The sequence below is a fragment of the Hyla sarda genome, chromosome 2, assembly GCF_029499605.1.
Source record: "Hyla sarda isolate aHylSar1 chromosome 2, aHylSar1.hap1, whole genome shotgun sequence".
In the NCBI taxonomy this organism is placed as follows: Eukaryota; Metazoa; Chordata; class Amphibia; order Anura; family Hylidae; genus Hyla; species Hyla sarda.
In genome coordinates this window covers 294206989-294212939 of record NC_079190.1, presented here as the reverse complement: position 1 = coordinate 294212939, position 5951 = coordinate 294206989, and positions in this window count along the sequence as shown.

Sequence of the window (5951 nt, the reverse complement as noted above, 5' to 3'; positions counted from 1 at the left end):
TACAGAGGGGTGTAGGGAGGTGTACAAGGGTGACAGATGGGTGTAGAGGAGTGAACATGGGTGACAGAGGGGTGTAGAGCAGTGTACATGGGTGACAGAGGGGTGTAGAGGAGTGTACTTGGGTGACAGAGGAGTGTAGAGGAGTGAACATGGGTGATAGATGGGTGTACATGGGTGATAGATGGGTATAAATGGGTGACAGGGGTGTAGGAGTGTACAGAGGGGTGTAGGGAGGTGTACAAGGGTGACAGATGGGTGTAGAGAAGTGTGCATGGGTGACAGAGGGGTGTAGAGGAGTGAACATGGGTGACAGAGAGGTGTAGAGGAGTGAACATGGGTGACAGAGGGGTGTAGAGGAGTGTACATGGGTGACAGATGGGTGTACATGGGTGCCATATGGCTGTACATGGGTGCCAGAGCGGTATAGAGGAGTGTACATGGGTGACAGAGGGGTGTAGAGGAGTGTACATGGGTGACAGAGGGGTGTAGAGGAGTGTACTTGGGTGACAGAGGAGTGTAGAGGAGTGAACATGGGTGATAGATGGGTGTACATGGGTGATAGATGGGTGACAGGGGTGTAGGAGTGTAGAGAGGGGTGTAGGGAGGTGTACAAGGGTGACAGATGGGTGTAGAGGAGTGAACATGGGTGACAGAGGGGTGTAGAGGAGTGTACATGGGTGACAGAGGGGTGTAGAGGAGTGTACATGGGTGACAGAGGGGTGTAGAGGAGTGTACTTGGGTGACAGGAGTGTAGAGGAGTGAACATGGGTGATAGATGGGTGTACATGGGTGATAGATGGCTGTACATGGGTGCCAGAGCGGTATAGAGGAGTGTACATGGGTGACAGAGGGGTGTAGAGGAGTGTACATGGGTGACAGAGGGGTGTAGAGGAGTGTACATGGGTGACAGAGGGGTGTAGAGGAGTGTACATGGGTGACAGAGGGGTGTAGAGGAGTGTACTTGGGTGACAGGAGTGTAGAGGAGTGAACATGGGTGATAGATGGGTGTACATGGGTGACAGAGGGGTGTAGGAGTGTACAGAGGGGTGTAGGGAGGTGTACAAGGGTGACAGATGGGTGTAGAGGAGTGAACATGGGTGACAGAGGGGTGTAGAGCAGTGTACATGGGTGACAGAGGGGTGTAGAGGAGTGTACTTGGGTGACAGAGGAGTGTAGAGGAGTGAACATGGGTGATAGATGGGTGTACATGGGTGATAGATGGGTATAAATGGGTGACAGGGGTGTAGGAGTGTACAGAGGGGTGTAGGGAGGTGTACAAGGGTGACAGATGGGTGTAGAGAAGTGTGCATGGGTGACAGAGGGGTGTAGAGGAGTGAACATGGGTGACAGAGGTGTAGAGGAGTGAACATGGGTGACAGAGGGGTGTAGAGGAGTGTACATGGGTGACAGATGGGTGTACATGGGTGCCATATGGCTGTACATGGGTGCCAGAGCGGTATAGAGGAGTGTACATGGGTGACAGAGGGGTGTAGAGGAGTGTACATGGGTGACAGAGGGGTGTAGAGGAGTGGACTTGGGTGACAGAGGAGTGTAGAGGAGTGAACATGGGTGATAGATGGGTGTACATGGGTGATAGATAGGTGTACATGGGTGACAGAGGGGTGTAGAGGAGTGTACTTGGGTGACAGAGGAGTGTAGAGGAGTGAACATGGGTGATAGATGGGTGTACATGGGTGATAGATGGGTGACAGGGGTGTAGGAGTGTAGAGAGGGGTGTAGGGAGGTGTACAAGGGTGACAGATGGGTGTAGAGGAGTGAACATGGGTGACAGAGGAGTGTAGAGGAGTGAACATGGGTGACAGGGGGGTGTAGAGGAGTGAACATGAGTGACAGAGGGGTATAGAGGAGTGAACATGGGTGACAGAGGGGTGTAGAGGAGTGTACATGGGTGACAGATGGGTGTAGAGGAGTGTACATGAGTGACAGAGGGGTGTAGAGGAGTGTACATGGGTGACAGAGGGGTGTAGAGGAGTGTACATGGGTGACAGAGGGGTGTAGGAGGAGTGTAGAGGGGTGTAGTGGAGTGTACATGGGTGACAGAGCGGTGTAGAGGAGTGTACATGGGTGACAGAGGGGTGTAGGGGAGTGTACATGGGTGACAGAGGGGTGTAGAGGAGTGAACATGGGTGACGGGTGTAGAGGAGTGTACATGGGTGACAGGGGTGTAGGAGTGTACAGAGGGTTGTAGGGAGGTGTACAAGGGTGACAGATGGGTGTAGAGAAGTGTACATGGGTGACAGGGGTGTAGAGGAGTGAACATGAGTGACAGAGGGGTGTAGAGGAGTGTACATGGGTGACAGAGGGGTGTAGAGGAGTGTACATGAGTTACAGAGGGGTGTACATGGGTGACAGAGGGGTGTAGAGGAGTGTACATGAGTGACAGAGGGGTGTAGAGGAGTGTACATGGGTGACAGAGGGGTGTAGAGGAGTGTACATGGGTGACAGAGAGGTGTAGAGGAGTGAACATGGGTGACAGAGGGGTGTAGAGGGGTGTACATGGGTGACAGAGGGGTGTAGAGGAGTGTACATGGGTGAAAGAGGGGTGTACATGGGTAACGGGTGTAGAGGAGTGTACATGAGTTACAGAGGGGTGTACATGGGTGACAGAGGGGTGTAGAGGAGTGTACATGGGTGACAGGGGTGTAATGGAGTGTACATGGGTGACAGAGGGGTGTAGAGGAGTGTACATGGGTGATAGGGGTGTAGGGGAGTGTACATGGGTGACAGAGGGGTGTAGAGGAGTGAACATGGGTGACGGGTGCAGAGGAGTGTACATGGGTGACAGAGGGGTGTAGGAGTGTACAGAGGGGTGTAGTTAGGTGTACAAGGGTGACAGATGGGTGTAGAGAAGTGTACATGGGTGACAGAGGGGTGTAGAGGAGTGAACATGGGTGACAGAGAGGTGTAGAGGAGTAAACATGGGTGACAGGGGTGTAGAGGAGTGTACATGGGTGTACATGGGTGCCATATGGCTGTACATGGGTGCCAGAGCGGTATAGAGGAGTGTACATGGGTGACAGAGGGGTGTAAAGGAGTGTACATGAGTGACAGATGGGTGTACATGGGTGACAGAGGGGTGTAGAGTGTTCATGAGTGACAGAGGGGTGTACATGGGTGACAGAGGGGTGTAGAGGAGTGTACATGGGTGACAGGGGTGTAATGGAGTGTACATGGGTGACAGAGGGGTGTAAAGGAGTGTACATGGGTGACATAGGGGTGTAGGGGAGTGTACATGGGTGCCAGAGCGGTATAGAGGAGTGTACATGGGTGACAGAGGGGTGTAAAGGAGTGTACATGAGTGACAGATGGGTGTACATGGGTGACAGAGGGGTGTAGAGGAGTGTACATGAGTGACAGAGGGGTGTAGAGGAGTGTACATGAGTGACAGAGGGGTGTAGAGGAGTGTACATGAGTGACAGAGGGGTGTAGAGGAGTGTACATGGGTGACAGAGGGGTGTAGAGGAGTGTACATGGGTGACAGAGGGGTGTAGAGGAGTGTACATGGGTGACAGAGGGGTGTAGGAGGAGTGTACAGGGGTGTAGAGGAGTGTACATGGGTGACAGATGCGTGTACATGGGTGACAGAGGGGTATAGAGGAGTGTACAGAGGGGTGTAGAGGAGTGTACATGGGTGACAGAGGGATGTAGAGGAGTGTACATGCGTGACAGAGGGGTGTAGGAGTGTACAGAGGGGTGTAGGGAGGTGTACAAGGGTGACAGAGGGGTGTAGGAGTGTACAGAGGGGTGTAGGGAGGTGTTAAAGGGTGACAGAGGGGTGTAGAGGAGTAGATATCGGTGACAGAGGGGTATAGAGGAGTGAACATGGGTGACAGAGCGGTGTAGAGGAGTGTACATGGGTGATAGATGGGTGTACATGGGTGACAGAGGGGTGTAGGAATGTACAGAGGGGTGTAGGGAGGTGGACAAGGTTGAAAGAGGGGTGTAGAGGAGTGGACATGGGTGACAGAGGGGTGTAGAGGAGTGAACATGGGTGACAGAGGGGTGTACATGGGTTACAGATGGGTGTAGAGTAGTTTACATGGGTGACAGATGGATGTACATAGGTGACAGAGGGGTATAGAGGAGTGTACATGGGTGACAGAGGGGTGTAGAGGAGTGTACAGAGGGGTGTAGGGAGGTGTACAAGGGTGACAGATGAGTGTAGAAGAGTGAACATGGATGACAAGGGCATAAGGGGTGACAGAGGGGTGAATAGGGGGTGGACATGAGTGACAAGGATGTGGTCAGAGGGGTGGACAATGGAGGGTGAACATGGGTGACAGAGGGTTGGATGGGGGTGGTGGACATGGGTAACAGGAGGGTGAACATGGGTATGGACGGGTGACAGGAGGGTGAACATGGGTGACAGAGGGGGTGGACGGGAGTGTGAACATGGGTGACATGGGTGCCAGATGGCTGTACATGGGTGACAGAGGGGTATAGAGGAGTGTACATGGGTGACAGAGGGGTGTAGAGGAGTGTACATGGGTGCCAGAGGGGTGTAGAGGAGTGTACATGGGTGCCAGAGGGGTGTAGAGGAGTGTACAGAGGGGTGTAGGAAGGTGTACAAGGGTGACAGATGGGTGTAGAGAAGTGTACATGGGTGACAGAGGGGTGTAGAGGAGTGAACATGGGTGATAGAGGGGTGTAGAGGAGTGAACATGGGTGACAGAGGGGTGTAGAGGAGTGAACATGGGTGACAGAGGAGTGTACATGGGTCCCAGATGGCTGTACATGGGTGACAGAGGGGTATAGAGGAGTGTACATGGGTGCCAGAGGGGTGTACAGGAGTGTACATGGGTGATAGATGGGTGTACATGCGTGACAGAGAGGTGTAGGAGTGTACAGAGGGGTGTAGGGAGGTGTAAAAGGGTGACAGAGGGGTGTAGAGGAGTGAACATGGGTGACAGGGGTGTAGAGGAGTGAACTTGGGTGACAGAGGAGTGTACATGGGTTACAGATGGGTGTAGAGGAGTGTACATGGGTGACAGATGGATGTACATAGGTGACAGAGGGGTATAGAGGAGTGAACATGGGTGATAGATGGGTGACAGAGGGGTGTAGGGAGGTGTACAAGGGTGACAGATGGGTGTACAAGAGTGAACATGGATGACGAGGGCATAGGGGGTGACAGAGGGGTGAATAGGGGGTGGACATGGGTGACAAGGATGTGGTCAGAGGGGTGGACAATGGAGGGTGAACATGGGTGACAGAGGGTTGGATGGGGGTGGTGGACATGGGTAACAGGAGGGTGAACATGGGTGTGGACGGGTGACAGGAGGGTGAACATGGGTTACAGAGGGGGTGGACGGGAGTTACAGGGGGGTGGACGGGAGTGACAGGGGGGTGCACGGGAGTGCGAACATGGGTGACATGGGTGCCAGATGCCTGTACATGCGTGACAGAGGGGTATAGAGGAGTGTACATGGGTGCCAGAGGGGTGTAGAGGAGTGTTCATGGGTGCCAGAGGGGTGTAGAGGAGGGTACATGGGTGTACATGGGTTACAGAGGGGTGTAGGGAGGTGTACATGGGTTACAGATGGGTGTAGAGGAGTGTACATGGGTGACAGATGGATGTACATAGGTGACAGAGGGGTATAGAGGAGTGTACATAGGTGATAGATGGGTGTACGTGGGTGACAGAGGGGTGTAGGGAGGTGTACAAGGGTGACAGATGGGTGTAGAAGAGTGAACATGGGTGACAGAGGGGTATAGAGGAATGTACATGGGTGACAGAGGGGTGTAGAGAAGTGTACATAGGTGACAGAGGGGTGTACATGGGTGACAGAGGGGTGTAGGAGTGTACAGAGGGGTGTAGGGAGGTGTAAAAGGGTGACAGATGGGTGTAGAGAAGTGTACATGGGTGACAGAGGGGTTTAGAGGAGTGTACATGGGTGATAGATGAGTGACAGAGGGGTATAGAGGAGTGA